Raw genomic sequence first — 17,795 nt, 5'->3', positions numbered from 1 at the left:
TCCCATTCCAGCCGTGGAGAAACACAACGCCGCTGAGTTTAGTTGACTACATCATCAGCTAATCACGAGGACTTCCTTAAAGAAAGAAAAACAACCCACACATCTCTTTTGAGCAGCGGATCTCCTGATCTAGGACTTTTTCTCAGAACTCGGGGTGCGTCTTAATCAGCTCCCTTGTTCAGTAGTCAGGACGCTGATCGGGAGGCGGCCATTTTAAGTTCTGTCTCAATCATAAAATCCTTCCAGTGCTCTGGACCGCTCGCTGCCTAAAAAATCCCACAATGCACCGCAGAAACCAGGAAGCATCCACGCGCACTATGTTCCTTTACTGGAAGTGACGTCATGTTTCATGTTTTCTGAAGACGCTCAGCGTGAACAAGATGGCGGACGAACTCTCAGACAACTTCGTCTACAAATGTACGTAGCTTTTTAACGTTGCTGTGGCTCTTAAACGATTGCTTACGTTAGCGATTTTTCTACATACGGTGTGTCTGAGCCTCACGACTTTTCTCTCTCCTTCAAGTGCCATCTACTCATGCACCGTTAATGGAAGGAGTCCACAGTGTCAGCGCTTTAAATTTCACATCTTCAGGACGGAGGAGATTATACCTCTAACACTAAAACAACAATCTGCGTATTATACTTTCTCTTCTCCACTTCAAGAGAGAGAATAAAGAGAGCGGGAATAAAGAGAGGGAATAGAGAGAGGGAATAGAGAGAGAATAGAGAGAGGGAATAGAGAGAGGGAAGAGAGAGAGAGAATAGAGAGAGAATAGAGAGAGGGAATAGAGAGAGAGAATAGAGAGAGAGAATAGAGAGAGGGAATAGAGAGAGAATAGAGAGAGGGAATAGAGAGAGGGAAGAGAGAGAGAGAATAGAGAGAGAATAGAGAGAGGGAATAGAGAGAGAGAATAGAGAGAGAGAATAGAGAGAGGGAATAGAGAGAGAATAGAGAGAGGGAATAGAGAGAGGGAATAGAGAGAGAGAATAGAGAGAGAGAATAGAGAGAGGGAATAGAGAGAGAGAATAGAGAGAGAATAGAGAGAGGGAATAGAGAGAGGGAATAGAGAGAGAGAATAGAGAGAGGGAATAGAGAGAGAATAGAGAGAGGGAATAGAGAGAGGGAATAGAGAGAGGGAATAGAGAGAGAATAGAGAGAGGGAATAGAGAGAGGGAATAGAGAGAGGGAATAGAGGGAGAGAATAGAGAGAGGGAATAGAGAGAGAATAGAGAGAGGGAATAGAGAGAGGGAATAGAGAGAGGGAATAGAGGGAGAGAATAGAGAGAGAGAATAAAGAGAGCGGGAATAAAGAGAGAGAATAAAGAGAGAGAATATAGAGAGAGGGAATAGAGAGAGAGAGAATAGAGAGAGAGAATAGAGAGAGAATAAAGAGAGAGGGAATAGAGAGAGGGAATAGAGAGAGGGAATAAAGAGAGAGGGAATAGAGAGAGAGGGAATAGAGAGAGGGAATAGAGAGAGGGAATAAAGAGAGAGGGAATAGAGAGAGAGGGAATAGAGAGAGGGAATAGAGAGAGGGAATAGAGAGAGAGGGAATAGAGAGAGGGAATAGAGGGAGAGAATAGAGAGAGGGAATAAAGAGAGAGGGAATAGAGAGAGGGAATAGAGAGAGAGGGAATAGAGAGAGGGAATAGAGGGAGAGAATAGAGAGAGGGAATAAAGAGAGAGGGAATAGAGAGAGGGAATAGAGAGAGAGGGAATAGAGAGAGGGAATAGAGAGAGGGAATAGAGAGAGGGAATAGAGAGAGGGAATAGAGGGAGAGAATAGAGAGAGGGAATAAAGAGAGAGGGAATAGAGAGAGGGAATAAAGAGAGAGGGAATAGAGAGAGGGAATAGAGAGAGAATAAAGAGAGAGGGAATAGAGAGAGGGAATAAAGAGAGAGAATAGAGAGAGAGGGAATAGAGAGAGGGAATAGAGAGAGGGAACAGAGAGAGGGAATAGAGAGAGAGAGAGGGAATAGAGAGAGGGAATAGAGAGAGCGGGAATAAAGAGCGAGAATAAAGAGAGAGAATATAGAGAGAGGGAATAGAGAGAGGGAATAGAGAGAGAATAAAGAGAGAGGGAATAGAGAGAGGGAATAAAGAGAGAGAATAGAGAGAGAGGGAATAGAGAGAGGGAACAGAGAGAGGGAATAGAGAGAGAGAGGGAATAGAGAGAGGGAATAGAGAGAGGGAATAGAGAGAGAGAGGGAATAGAGAGAGAGAATAGAGAGAGAATAAAGAGAGAGAATAGAGAGAGAAAATAAAGAGAGGGAATAGAGAGAGGGAATATAGAGAGAGAGGGAATAGAGAGAGGGAATAGAGAGAGGGAATAGAGAGAGGGAACAGAGAGAGAGAGGGAATAGAGAGAGGGAATAGAGGGAGGGAATAGAGAGAGGGAATAGAGAGAGGGAATAGAGGGAGGGAATAGAGAGAGGGAATAGAGAGAGGGAATAGAGGGAGGGAATAGAGAGGGAATAGAGGGAGGGAATAGAGAGAGGGAATAGAGAGAGGGAATAGAGAGAGGGAATAGAGGGAGGGAATAGAGAGGGAATAGAGGGAGGGAATAGAGAGAGAGGGAATAGAGAGAGAGAGGGAATAGAGAGAGGGAATAGAGAGAGGGAATAGAGGGAGGGAATAGAGAGAGGGAATAGAGGGAGGGAATAGAGAGAGAGGGAATAGAGAGAGGGAACAGAGAGAGAGAGGGAATAGAGAGAGGGAATAGAGAGAGGGAATAGAGAGAGAGGGAATAGAGAGAGGGAATAGAGAGAGGGAATAGAGGGAGGGAATAGAGAGAGGGAATAGAGGGAGGGAATAGAGAGAGAGGGAATAGAGAGAGGGAATAGAGAGGGAATAGAGGGAGGGAATAGAGAGAGAGGGAATAGAGAGAGGGAACAGAGAGAGAGAGGGAATAGAGAGAGGGAATAGAGAGAGGGAATAGAGGGAGGGAATAGAGAGAGGGAATAGAGGGAGGGAATAGAGAGAGAGGGAATAGAGAGAGGGAACAGAGAGAGAGAGGGAATAGAGAGAGGGAATAGAGAGAGGGAATAGAGAGAGGGAATAGAGGGAGGGAATAGAGAGAGAGGGAATAGAGAGAGGGAATAGAGAGAGGGAATAGAGAGAGGGAATAGAGGGAGGGAATAGAGAGAGAGGGAATAGAGAGAGGGAATAGAGGGAGGGAACAGAGAGAGAGAGGGAATAGAGAGAGGGAATAGAGAGAGGGAATAGAGAGAGGGAATAGAGAGAGGGAACAGAGAGAGAGAGGGAATAGAGAGAGGGAATAGAGAGAGAGAGGGAATAGAGAGAGGGAATAGAGAGAGGGAATAGAGGGAGGGAATAGAGAGAGGGAATAGAGGGAGGGAATAGAGAGAGAGGGAATAGAGAGAGGGAATAGAGAGGGAATAGAGGGAGGGAATAGAGAGAGAGGGAATAGAGAGAGGGAACAGAGAGAGAGAGGGAATAGAGAGAGGGAATAGAGAGAGGGAATAGAGGGAGGGAATAGAGAGAGGGAATAGAGGGAGGGAATAGAGAGAGAGGGAATAGAGAGAGAGGGAATAGAGAGAGGGAACAGAGAGAGAGAGGGAATAGAGAGAGGGAATAGAGAGAGGGAATAGAGAGAGGGAACAGAGAGAGAGAGGGAATAGAGAGAGGGAATAGAGAGAGGGAATAGAGAGAGGGAACAGAGAGAGAGAGGGAATAGAGAGAGGGAATAGAGAGAGGGAATAGAGAGAGGGAACAGAGAGAGAGAGGGAATAGAGAGAGGGAATAGAGAGAGGGAATAGAGAGAGGGAATAGAGAGAGGGAACAGAGAGAGAGAGGGAATAGAGAGAGAGGGAATAGAGAGAGGGAACAGAGAGAGAGAGGGAATAGAGAGAGGGAATAGAGAGAGGGAATAGAGAGAGGGAACAGAGAGAGAGAGGGAATAGAGAGAGGGAATAGAGAGAGGGAATAGAGAGAGGGAATAGAGAGAGGGAACAGAGAGAGAGAGGGAATAGAGAGAGGGAATAGAGAGAGGGAATAGAGAGAGGGAATAGAGAGAGGGAACAGAGAGAGAGAGGGAATAGAGAGAGGGAATAGAGAGAGGGAATAGAGAGAGGGAATAGAGGGAGTAAGTAAGTAAGTAAGTAATTGTTATTTATAAACACATTTATAGCTCCCTTGTTCAGTAGTCAGGACGCTGATCGGGAGGCGGCCATTTTAAGTTCTGTCTCAATCATAAAATCCTTCCAGTGCTCTGGACCGCTCGCTGCCTAAAAAATCCCACAATGCACCGCAGAAACCAGGAAGCATCCACGCGCACTATGTTCCTTTACTGGAAGTGACGTCATGTTTCATGTTTTCTGAAGACGCTCAGCGTGAACAAGATGGCGGACGAACTCTCAGACAACTTCGTCTACAAATGTACGTAGCTTTTTAACGTTGCTGTGGCTCTTAAACGATTGCTTACGTTAGCGATTTTTCTACATACGGTGTGTCTGAGCCTCACGACTTTTCTCTCTCCTTCAAGTGCCATCTACTCATGCACCGTTAATGGAAGGAGTCCACAGTGTCAGCGCTTTAAATTTCACATCTTCAGGACGGAGGAGATTATACCTCTAACACTAAAACAACAATCTGCGTATTATACTTTCTCTTCTCCACTTCAAGAGAGAGAATAAAGAGAGCGGGAATAAAGAGAGGGAATAGAGAGAGGGAATAGAGAGAGAATAGAGAGAGGGAATAGAGAGAGGGAAGAGAGAGAGAGAATAGAGAGAGAATAGAGAGAGGGAATAGAGAGAGAGAATAGAGAGAGAGAATAGAGAGAGGGAATAGAGAGAGAATAGAGAGAGGGAATAGAGAGAGGGAAGAGAGAGAGAGAATAGAGAGAGAATAGAGAGAGGGAATAGAGAGAGAGAATAGAGAGAGAGAATAGAGAGAGGGAATAGAGAGAGAATAGAGAGAGGGAATAGAGAGAGGGAATAGAGAGAGAGAATAGAGAGAGAGAATAGAGAGAGGGAATAGAGAGAGAGAATAGAGAGAGAATAGAGAGAGGGAATAGAGAGAGGGAATAGAGAGAGAGAATAGAGAGAGGGAATAGAGAGAGAATAGAGAGAGGGAATAGAGAGAGGGAATAGAGAGAGGGAATAGAGAGAGAATAGAGAGAGGGAATAGAGAGAGGGAATAGAGAGAGGGAATAGAGGGAGAGAATAGAGAGAGGGAATAGAGAGAGAATAGAGAGAGGGAATAGAGAGAGGGAATAGAGAGAGGGAATAGAGGGAGAGAATAGAGAGAGAGAGGGAATAGAGAGAGGGAATAGAGAGAGGGAATAGAGAGAGGGAATAGAGGGAGTAAGTAAGTAAGTAAGTAATTGTTATTTATAAACACATTTAAACGCAGTGGAGCTGACCGCAGTGGAGCTGACCGCAGTGGAGCTGACCGCAGTGGAGCTGACCGCAGTGCTGAACAGAATAAGAAATGTAAAATAGAAAACAGAAAAAAACCAAATAAAGAAATCCAATAAACAGTAAAAATGAGATTAAAACCCTGGGAGAAGAGATACGCTTTCAGTCTCTTTTTAAAAATCATAACTGAAGGTGCGGGGCAGATGTCCATTGGCAAGTGATTCCATAAACGAGGGGCGGAGACTGAAAAAGCTCCACCCCCTTTAGTTATTAAACGGATGGAGGGACATACAGAAGAAACCTATCAGGAGATCTTTAAAATCTGCTGGATGAATGTGGTGTAAGAAGATCTTTGAGATAAGATGGAGCTTGATCATTAAGAGTTTTAAAGACAAAACAGAATCTTAAACCGGATCCGAAACTGGACCGGGAGCCCACGGAGCGACGCTACATTTTTATTTCTTCGCCCTGGTCAACAGCCTTGCAGCTGCGTTCTGAAACATCTGGAGACGAGCAAGAGATGACCGAGGAAGACCCGAGTACAGTGAATTACGATAATCTATCCGTGATGTGAGAAAAGCACCAATAATCTTCTCCAAATCTCAGAAAGACAAAAACGTGTTAAGTTTAGAAATAATCCGTAATCGATAAAAACTAGTCGTAACGACTTTATAGCCATTTATTAGCTTGGAGTCCAGGACGATACCGAGGTTCCCAACCTGGGAGGAAATGAGGAGGAGTGATTACGCTCATTAATGATACCATCTCTCAATCTCGGGACCAACAACAGGGAACGAGTGTTTACAGCTGCTATAACGTAAGTGAGAACAGGAACTCGCTCGTCTCCAGAAGATTAAATGTAACTACAAATGGATAAAAAGCACAAAGTGTAAAAAAAAACGTCAATCGTTGGCAAATTGCTGGTATACAGTACGAGGAATAAAACACTTGGGGACGTTCTGTTGTAGGAGAACTTCATCACACTTCGACAAACACACACACACACACACACACACACACACACGGTGCTTCACTCCTGTAGTGTAGTTGTGTGTAGTAAAGTTGTCTGGTTTTGAATTTTGACTCCTATAACAACATGAAACGTTCAAAACAGCGTATAACCTATAACGGTGTTCTTCTTGTGACACGACTGTGTGTGTGTGTGTGTGTGTGTGTGTGTGTGTGTGTGTGATCTAGATGGGAATGAAAACGCAGCGTTTGAAATAAATGATGATGTAGCGAGAGTGTGTTCCTTTTACTCTGCAGAAATCCGCTTAACGCAACAGAATTTGCATCTTTTTGATGTGACGCTACGAGGTTGAGTCGCGTGTGTAAATAATCTCTCTCTGAGTGTGTGTTAGACGCAGTGGGGTTTTGCTGTACGTGTTGTGCCTGACGTTGATGAATATAAATATAAATACGAGCAAAAGATGAACACGGTGCACATTACGCTGCGGCGCGAGCCATAAATCTTCTGTTGGGATTGTGGGGATTTAAGGCGTTTTCGGGTTTATTAGTTATTCCCTCCTCATTCATCTGTGTTTGTTCTTCCGAATTCCCTCCGAGCGTCAACACGGAGCTGTCTGTCTGATTATATACCTGTTTATCTGCCTATAGCTTCTCTCTCTGAGCGTAGAGTACACGCAGACGCAGCCGGGGATTTAATCCTGAAATTACACACATCAGGATTCAGCCTGGACTACAGATTAAAAGCTGTTACGTGAGAGTTACGCACACGGGGGCGGAGTCTGTCTGAAACGGGGGCGCGTCTCGAGTGCGCTCGATTCGGATCTTCTGAACTTAAGCACGTGTTTCTTACGTGATATCGGCTCGAGTGAAGCGCAGCGTGAAGTCCTGTTGTTATTGAATAAATAATATTAATTACACACACGTAACATCGTCACTTTAAAGTCCATGAAGCGCGTCTTAATCCGGAGGAGTGAGTATTTTACGGATAAAGCGAGGAACGCGATGAGCACTCGGTCAGCTTTTCCTTCACAAGGTGAGCACGTTTCCTTTACAGCAGAGCGCGTCGAATTAACACAAACCCTGACAAAATCGTCACGGGGAATTTGAAGTGTGACGAAATCTCCGACACCTCGTACGCACGTTACACTTTCACCGCCTCTATTTAGCGTCTCGTAGCTTCATTACCTTGCGCATGCATTTAAAATGAGCCAGATATAATAGGATTTAATAAATAAATATATACGATCACACCCACACACAGGAGATTTTAATCCTCCGAGCTTCAGCAGCCGCGTAACTCGACTCTGAATACCAGGAACGTTCCTCACGTGAATGATGACAGTGTGTGTCGGTTTAGCTAGAAGTCTGTATATGAACACGTACACAAGCAACACACACACACACACACACACACACACGGCGAGTTATCCTGAGGATAATCCACCACCCAATTCATATCTGCTCCTACACTGCTCCTGATCCATTGATGAGTGACTTACAGGGGCGCCAGTACTTTGCGCACAGGAACAGCTGGGCTCAGGAAGTAATTGTACGCGCACGGCGTGACCCGTGTGTTCGGGAGACGTGATGAGATGCAGCTCGGCGTGTGTGTCGATCATTCCGGAGGCTGAATATCCCGCGCGGTGTCTTTGTGCGGTTTGTCCCTCGTGGCCTGCGCATGAATAATAAAGGCAGAAAAAATCTGCGGAAATCCATTGTTCATGACAAAAAGCCACCTCGCGGGCGAAAACACCGAAATCGTTTAATTCGTTAGCGCTGAACTGGCAGTGACCTTGCTCCTGCGGGAGCGCCCTGATTATGCACACTCGGCGCTGAAGGAGTGGAACGGAGCTGTTCACAAAACCTCCGAACAGGAAGAACAGAGCGAGGAATCCGTCTTCTTCGCCTCTCATGATGACAAATAAACTCATAACTAACAAGCACAATCAATTCTTCTGCCTAAAGGGCCATGCTAAAAGAGACAGATCGCTCTGGAGTGGCGGGTTTTTAATGGACTCTGACAGGAAGAGGTGTGTGTGTGTGTGTGTGTGTGTGTGTGTTCGGTGAGTGTTTAAACCAAGAGCAGACATAATGGGGCAAAAAATCAGCAGAACGGAGCTTCTGCGTGACAGGAATATTAGTATAACTCAGGAAAGTATCACAAAGAGTCTGCAAGAAAGTTCCACAGCGCTGATTCTGGATTCTGATTGGTCCTCAGGTGTTGATTAGTTCTCTACAACAGCGGCTAATAATAATACGGCTATGTGACAGCTAATACGTTATGGTTTCTATAGCAACAGCTCATTCACAGGGACGTGTACGGCGGATTAAAGAAAAATACTCGTAGATGTTGTGACGTTTTCTTAAAGGAAGGAGATGTTTATTTGTGTAATGTTTACGGAAGGAGTCTCTAGTGTCAGAAGAGGTGAAGGTGTAACTTGAAGGTTTCCGACGTCTGTCCCCCTCCTCCCCCTTCCCCTACCTCTCTCACTGCAGATGACTTCGCCACTTTCTTTTCCAACAAGGTTACATCAATCAGGAACCAGTTCTCAACCCCAGTTCTCAACCCCTTAACCCTGCTGTGGTTGACAACTACAGACCTGTTTCTCTCCTCCCTTTTCTTTCCAAAACTCTTGTAAGAGCCGTTTTTTAATCAACTCTCCAATTTTCTCACACAGAACAACCTCCTGGACACCAAGCAGTCTGGCTTCAAGAGCAACCACTCCACGGAGACTGCTCTGCTTTCCGTCACTGAAGCCTTATGACTAGCAGGAGCAACCTCTAGATCATCTGTCCTCATCCTACTCCACCTCTCTGCTGCTTTCGCACTGTGAACCATCAGATCCTCCTGTCAACTCTCTCCAGCCTGGGCATCACCAGAACGGTTCTGCGCTGGGTGGAATCCTATCTCTCTGACAGATCCTTCAAGGTGTTGTGGAGGGGAGGAGCTTCTGAAACTCAGCAACTCACAACTGGCATTCCACAGGGGTCAGTTCTGGGTCCACTCCTCTTTACACTACATCTCTAGGGCAGGTGAATGAGTCTCATGGCTTCTCATATCATTGCTATGTTGATGACACCCAGCTCTATTTGTCCTTCCAGCCTGAAGATCCATCCGTCTCTGCCCGCATCTCTGCTTGCCTGTCAGACATCTCGGTCTGGATGAGGGAACACCACCTTAAGCTCAACCTGGAAAATCTGAGCTTCTCGTCATCCCAGCCCGTCCCTCAATCAACCACAACCTCACTGTACAGCTCAGCTCAACCACACTCATGCCAACCAGGACGGCCAGGAACCTTGGGGTGATTCTTGATGACAGCTTGACCTTTACAGACCACATCTGAACAACTGCACAGTCCTGTAGGTTCATTCTGTACAACATCAAGAAAATCAGACCCTACATCACCAAACAGGCTACACAGATACTAGTCCAGGATCGTGTTATCTCAAAACTGGACTACTGCAATGCACTACTCTCGGGCCTCCCAGCAGCTCCATCAAACCCCTTCAGATGATTCAGAATGCAGCAGCACGCCTCGTCTTCAACCAGCCCAAGAGAACCCATGTCACACCCCTCTTCATCTCCTCCACTGGTTTCCTGTAGCCGCCCGCATCAGATTCAAGGCCTTGATGCTCACCTACAAGACCTTGTCTGGAACAGCGCCCCCTACCTCAACTCTCTCCTGAAGGCTTACGTTCCCTCACGCAATCTGCGATCGATTAGCGACCAACGTTTAGCAGTTCCCACTCAGCGTGGCGCAAGGTCCCTTTCCAGAGCCTTCACACTAACCGTCCCTCAGTGGTGGAATGAACTTCCAACCTCAATCCGGACCACAGAATCTCTCACCATCTTCAAAAAACAGCTAAAGACCCACCTCTTCCGTCAACACCTAACCAACCCCTAGAAAATAAATAAATACATAAATAAATAAACAAACCTACTCTGGCACTTACACCTCGACTCTGCGCACTTTACTTCTCTAGAACTCAATTAAAGATCTTGTACAGCAGCACTACTCGTATTGTTCTCCGCTTGATACATCACTTTGCTTGTGTTTCCTCATTTGTAAGTCGCTTTGGATAAAAGTATCTGCTACATGAATAAATGTAATTGTCTTCAGGACGGAGGAGTTTACGCTTCTTTGCGTTTTCTCTGGAACACGACGCAGCAAGCTACGATTAAATTTGTTACATGAAGTATAAACAGATCTATAAATGTGTGACGCTGGTCTGTAATCCATTCAGATTTGTTATCGTTGGTACACCGCTGTGGTGCGAGAGGAATAAAACACTCACTCAGGGATGTGCTGTTAGAGGAAATTAATCAACTCTGGAGTGGTGACAGTAACTCCGCTTCATCACACCACACCCTCACTCGTAATGCTAACACAACCTTCCTGAGCTGATGTCGTGGCCTGATCATAAACTCCGCCCTCCTTAAAAAAAAGCTTTACCTTGACAGAAAACTAAGAGTGGGCGGAGCTTAGAGCTTAGGATCAGCCAGCTAGCGAATTTCTGTCATATAACGTTACGTAGCACGGTTCAAATAGTAATTATACAGTAAATTATGCAGTAAATTATACAGTAATTAAATTTCACGTTGGTAAACCAAACGAAAATGTGAACGTTATTATATACTCCTTAGTGTGCTTTGTGGAACTGGATGTGGTCTGAGGAAGAGAAGACTCTGATATTCCAGTTGAGAATGACTTCCATTAGCTACGTGACCCTCGTCTTGGCTGAGCGACTACGTTTGGGGTAAAGCGAGAGACCTTGTGCGCATTTTTATTATTCATGAAATTGCACCTTTACGATCAGCCGGGCTCGAGTCCATACGTTCTAGAATATTCACTCTCTGCACTGTCTTGCACACTCGCCCCTCTCTTGCTCTCGCTCCTCTCTCGCCCCTCTCTCGCTCCTCTCCCGCCGCTCTCTCACCCCTCTCTTGCCCCTCTCTCGCCCCTCTCTCACCGTTCTGGGAACTCGGGTTTTACAAATTAAGTGCAGGCAGTGTAGCAATAATCTGAGTTCTGTCGTAAATAACTGTGTTTATCTGCACATAAAACAGCCAGCTACATGCTTCCGATCAGATCGGGAAATAAACCGCTATCTACAGCGTGGTGTGTGCATGGGGTCCTGATCTGGCAGCATGACGTTAATAAAGAAAGTAAACGCAAACTAAATAAAGTTGCGAGGCTATCACACTTGACTTATGACTGTTGAGAGTAACCCTGTATTAGACAGCGTACAGTCTAGCAGCTGGCTTGGAGCGGTTTTAGAAGAAACTGTGTTTGAGGTAATAATAGGGTTGCCAGGTTTCTTCACCTTGAATACATCCCAGAAGACCTGAAACTAGATCGAAAAACAAATCCAGGCATTGGAAAGGATAGATTCATTTATCTTCTTTTTGTCCCCCTCAGCCTTTGTGTGGAGAGAAAGAAGCTTGCCGAGGTGAATATATTTTACACTAGAAATGTTTCGGTATGTTTCATATATAAACACTGTTTATACTTACACTGTCTGTTTAAATTTATTAGATTTAATTCCAATTATTTGGCAGTAATTTTAAACTATCCCAATTTGGAGTAAAGAACGCAACTCTGGCAACCCGGTCATTAACTGTCCTGTTCGCTGCCCGTCCCCCGAGCATTGAGCAGCGTGATTCCTGCCCCAGTGAACGTCTCTTAGTGCTTGTAGTTGCCATGTTCAACCACTAGGTGCAATAATAACTCTACGGGGCTGTGAAAAACGTTGGGAAATCCTGAGTTCGAATCCCGGTGATGACGCAGCCATCCGTGCCCAAGAGAGCAAAACTGGGCGTGTTCTCAGGGAGGGAGGGGCATACTCTCTCTCTCTCTCTCCCTATCAATCACAGCGACACTAACCAATCATGGGAATCTGTGAACATCTGTCCATGATGCTCCTGAGATACCAGTGATCCTGACCCCTTCTGCTCTCCAGACCTCACCCGACCCTGACGCCCTTCTTCTGATGGGAGTTCTCATCAGTTGGAAATCACTCGCTGCTGCTGAGAGGATGTCCTCCAACATTGTGCAGCCTAAAGATACATGATTACTGAGAATGGTAGCACTTAAAAACCATGAAGATTACTTTGGTCTGCGATTGCCTCGAACAGTTCTGCACTCAAGTCTCCCTCAGTGAACAAAACATGACTTCCTGTATAACTGTAAAGAATTTCCTGCTTTGCAGCTGCACTTTCTGACTCCACAGTACACATTACAGAAGGATTTATTTATTTATAATCGCACTGTCTGGTGTCATCCAGATGAGGATGGGTTCTCTTTTGAGTCTGATTCCTCTCAAGGTTCCGTCTCGGTACGTTTTTTTTTTTACACTGGAACATAAAACGGCAAATCAACGGAAAACACAGCAAGTATTTTTTAAACCATTACTCATTCAAAAGAAGTCATTTGTATGATCTAGTTCTAGTGAGGAATTAAGATGTATGGGGCTGTGAATGAGGACCTTCTGAAGATGAATGCTGTTTGAGCAGCTGAGAGAAACGCTAGAACACTGGCTCCATTTTATCTCTCACATTATAAAACCATTGGGAAAGAGTTTAAAATGGTTTGTGAGCTGTGAGGTGTTCCGCCTCTCATTACTGCTCCGTTTATCTGATATTTTAACAGATTTTAACAGAGCCCAAGGCAGATTAGGGTTTTTTTCCCTGCTTTGATAATGAAGGCTGTTTTGAAATTTGCAGAGGAAGGAAATTATGTTGATGTGGAAATCAGCAGATGTCTGAAATTCAAGATTATGCGTGCAGCCATGTGGAATTTTTTTTTTGCTCCAACGGTGGGAAAATGACTCCGAATTGCAGCATCAATAATAACTTCTATTTAATATTTTGCATAACTATTCACCCCCTTGAAGTTTTCCACCTTTTTTTTAGTATTAAGCCTGGCAAGTGAAATGGACGTGATTGGGATTTATACCAGTAATTGTTGGTGAACGTTTTCACGAAGGCTTTCCACAGGCTCTGACTCAGACGGGCTTTGACTGGGATGTTCTAATACACGCAGGAGCTTTGACAGGTTTTCTACTAATCTAAAAACCCATAAGGCTGTAGTTTTTTAACCAACAAACTTGGCCTAATTAAAATGAACCTCACTTTGATGCACTGAAGAAGGTCCCAAGCAGTCGAATGACCCATGAACTCCAAATTACCCATAATGCTGTGTTTGATCCAGTAACACACCTGATAATCCAGTAGGTTCTCATCAAACATCACTACAAATCATTGACGTTTGCGGTAAGCTCACTTTGACACGTAGCACCTACCTAAACACTGCTGCAGACCGAGTTCACCCCTTCACGGTAACCCCCAACATCAGTGTCCTCTTTCAGCAGGATAACGCTCCCTGACACACTGCACACACTGTTCAGGAACGCTTTGAGGAACATAAAGAGTTCAAGATGTTGACTCGACCTCCAGATTCCCCAGATCTCAATCCCATTGAGTGTCTGTGAGATGTTCTGGACAAACAAGTCCAGTAGATCCTCGCAGGACTTAAAGGATCTGCTGCTGATGTCTCGGTGCCAGAAACCACAGCACACCTTCAGAGGTCTTGTGGAAGTCCATGCCTCGACGGCTCAGAGATGTTTTGGAGGCACAAGGAGCGAGGGGCCTACACGATACTAGGCAGGCGGTTTTAATGTTCTGGCTGATCGGTGTGTCAGAGGTGGTTTATCGTTGTTCTTACACCCTCTGCTCTTAGTGTTGGTGTCGAACCGCAAAGAGAGCGAATGTCAGATGATGATGATGATGGCTGTGAATATTCTCTCAGGCAATGGCTGAAGGTAAAGTGTGTAATCTGGCGAGTGAAAAGTCAGCAAGAGAAAACTGACTAGCTTTAGCGTAGCTTCTGTTCCTCAGTTACGCGCATTTACCTATAACCAATTTGAAACAAAAACAGACATTTTCCTGGAAAGTCAGCTTCTGTATATAGCACCCTTGATTTTTGATTCTGTACTGTCTTTATTTATTTATTTATTGGTGAAAGGTCAGGTTTATACGTTCCTGCAGGGGTTTTGTAGAGATTTAGAGTTAGAGATCAGTATCTGAGAGAGAAATCCCACACAGGCCTCCATCGTGTCTTTCCTTTTTTCTTCTTTTTTTTTCTTCTCCGAATCTCCAGCAGCTTGGTTTCGGCTGGTGCTGTTTGGATGTTCTAGTAAATAAAAGATAAGCCTCTACAGCGGAGGAGATGCTAAAGTGCACAGCCGAGCCCAAAACGCCTGAGCACTCCGCCGCATTTATTTCATCATCCCACGAAGAAAAAAAGAGATAAGAAATGTTGAAATGATACCCCTCGATCATGTTTTATTAACACCAGAAACGATATAACGCTGCTATAAAGCGAAGATTAGTAACAGGCTAGCTTCTCGCTAGCCAAAACATCACACTTTAAATGGAACTGTATACAGTTTAAATTCATAAAACACAGATTAATCGATTAAATCAAATGCTTTGTGCTGTTCTGTGTGGATTACTTCATTACTTTCCAGTGTAGGGTCGGAAGAAACGTTAGCTGATCGCTGAGAGCTAGCTAGTTATCTTGTTAGCGATGAGCCTTTTAACTTCATAACTAATAATCGTTAGCTAGCTAGTTGAACATTCTGGAACTCTAGCTTGCCGGTAGTGCGTCTGCTGTTAAACAGTGGATTAACTGCTTGTTAATCGATCAATCGATCAATTTCATCCTACCTCCGAGGCAGCCGCAGACTTTTACACGTGAGCTAATAAAGCTACTACTTACGCTAGCTAGCTTAACTGACTGCTAATACCAGTAGCGGGTGACACAGTTCATCATTTCTAAATCAAGCATCTTGTAATTAGTTTGATTATTTTATCCACCAGGTGGCGCTGAGAAAGAAATACTGACTGCTAAAGACATCAAATGAAGAAAAAAAACCAGCTTTGTTTTATTATTTGTAATTAGCAGAAGAGATGACATCAATCCAGCTACGTTAGCCATGTAGCTTGTAGTGTAGCCGGCTAGCTAGCTTTAGCTTACTCAGCGCTTCCTCCACAGAGAGTCAACGTTTCATATGAAATTCATCAAAATAACTCTTGTATACTAACAGCTAGCTAACCAGCTAGCTAAGTTAGCAAACGCTAGTGATATTAACTTGTTAAAAACAGCTAGATGATATAGGAGTGTTTCCAAATTTGCATATTTGTGTGTATTCATATATCCTGGCATTTCTGAACGAGGAGGAACATGTAGAGATGTTTCTTACTAGTCATTTATTGTGTGTTAAAAGCGTTAGAATGGTTATGCTAAAGATGACTGGCTGAAAGTCATGATTTAGTTTTAGCTTTGTACATTTATAGGACAAACTACAGAAAAGGTCTGTATCATGATATATTTATTAACAAATTAACAAAACACAAAGAGTTCAATTATATTTTCAGATTTATTGCTATTAAAGGAGAATTTATTATTATCATTATTTTTCGCAGGACAAAATGCTAACATCGCGCACAGCTAGTCAGCTCTGTTTAGCAACAGTTTCTTACAGCTAGCTAGCGCTTGTGAAGAAGGACGTCTGCTTCTAATTCAAGTGATTTTTTAAAAACTGTTTCGCTAACATACAAACGAGTTCCCAAATTAAAGCAGACGTAAAAAGAACACAACGAGTCATCGCTAATCTGTTCCGTTAGCCGTGGACGTGATCGTGTTTAGAGGATTGTGTGTGTGTGTGTGTGTGTGTGTGTGTGTCTGGGGTTAACGACACACGTGTTATTAGATGTCGGACGGCGACACTCGGACCCGTTATTACTCTTCATAACGTTGCTGAAATGTGATTTGCGGCGCAGAGGCCTGGAGCCACGGCGGCGTAGAAGCGTCACATTACAGGAGCGAGCGCAGATTCATCACACGGCGGCCTGGAACACACTCGCGTAATGAGCTTTCGGAGGGCTTTCAAGCTCCAACATTCCTTTTACATCTCCTAATAGGAGCGATTGCTCACATTACAGCCACGCGGCCAGCGCTGTGACGGAGCGATGCCGGAAAATGAACTCGAGACTTTATAGATGGCGTGATTTAGGAAACGCATCAAACGCAACACTTCTGTGCGTTTATTTATATATTTATTTACTCGTTCATTCATTTTAAAATCACAGACACCAGGCAAATCTGATTAAGGAGTAAAAATGTGCAGGAAGACACCCCCCCCCCCCCCCATCATTAGCGCGTTATAGCTGAAGATTGATGTGCATTTGATGTAACGCACCTGAACACAACGCCAGACGTTCAATGTAAATGTGGATGAACGACGCCATAAAAAAAAAAAGCAGATTCTTAGTGTCTTTAAACGCTTCCCTGAAAGCAGACATTAGGAAAGCAGAGATACTCATCTTCCTGTTCACACCGTCAAATAACTCCAGAATTATTGGCGCCCTTTAAGAGAAAGGCCAGAAATTATGGTATAAAATAAATATTACGCACAGCTGAAGACTCGGCGAGAGATTTTTCTCAAGAATTACTCGACAAGAACGGAAAAAAGACTGGAAGTTTTATTTTCAGCAAAATACTGCATAAGTTTCCAAATGATTAATAATTGATGGAGCGCCGCGTCCCCTGGAGAGAAACGCAGCGCCGAGGCTCTTCCTGTAACGTCGAACAGGGTCGGAGGGAATCGTGGGTCCTCCTCCGTGAACATCTATTTACAGATCTACAAAATACAACATGGATACATTCTGTATAGAGAAAGACAATTTCTGGAGAGCAATAATAATAATAATAATAATAATAATAATAATAATAATACCTGATACGATATACTATAATAATATTTGAAGACATTTCTATAACACAACGTTTTACCGTATCTAGGTTTAACAATTTTTTGTTTTCAAATAATTACATTTCTAAAAGGTTTAGTACGTAACATAATATACACACACACACACACACATATATACATATACATATATATATATATATATATATATATATACACACAGCGGATGTGAAAAGTCTACACACCCCTGTTAACAGCAGGGTTCTGTGATGTAAATAATTAAACCAAGATAAATCGAATCAGAACATTCCCACCTTTAATGTAAACTTGCACAATGCCACTGAAAACCAAACTGACACAGAGTGCATAAGTATACACACCCCTAAACTAACAGCGTTTTATACTCTTTTATTACACCACTCGGTCTTTCTGGGGAAGCGTCTATCAGCGTGCCACGTCTCCACTTGGCGATATTTTCCCACTCTCTCCTGCAAAAACGTTCCAGATCCATGAGATTGTGAGGGCATCTCCCGCGTGTGCACAGCCCGCTTCAGGTCACCCCATTTTTAGATTTCTAGTTGGATTCAGGTCTGGACTCAAAAACATTCATCATCTTTTGCTGAAGCCGTTCCGCTGTTGATTGTGGATGTGTGCTTCGGGTCGTTGTCATGCT

At 44.1% G+C, this 17,795-nt stretch overlaps 1 protein-coding gene across 1 annotated transcript in view; it reads right to left on the bottom strand.

Annotated features, from left to right (window-relative positions):
• grin3ba (glutamate receptor, ionotropic, N-methyl-D-aspartate 3Ba) overlaps positions 1-17,795 on the bottom strand; it is an 89,244-nt gene that overhangs the window by 32,919 nt on the left and 38,530 nt on the right. The window lies entirely within an intron of this gene.

The sequence above is a fragment of the Ictalurus furcatus genome, chromosome 17, assembly GCF_023375685.1.
Source record: "Ictalurus furcatus strain D&B chromosome 17, Billie_1.0, whole genome shotgun sequence".
Lineage (NCBI taxonomy): Eukaryota > Metazoa > Chordata > Actinopteri > Siluriformes > Ictaluridae > Ictalurus > Ictalurus furcatus.
Note: the sequence above shows the minus strand (reverse complement) of the source record. Positions and strands in the feature narration are given on the sequence as shown.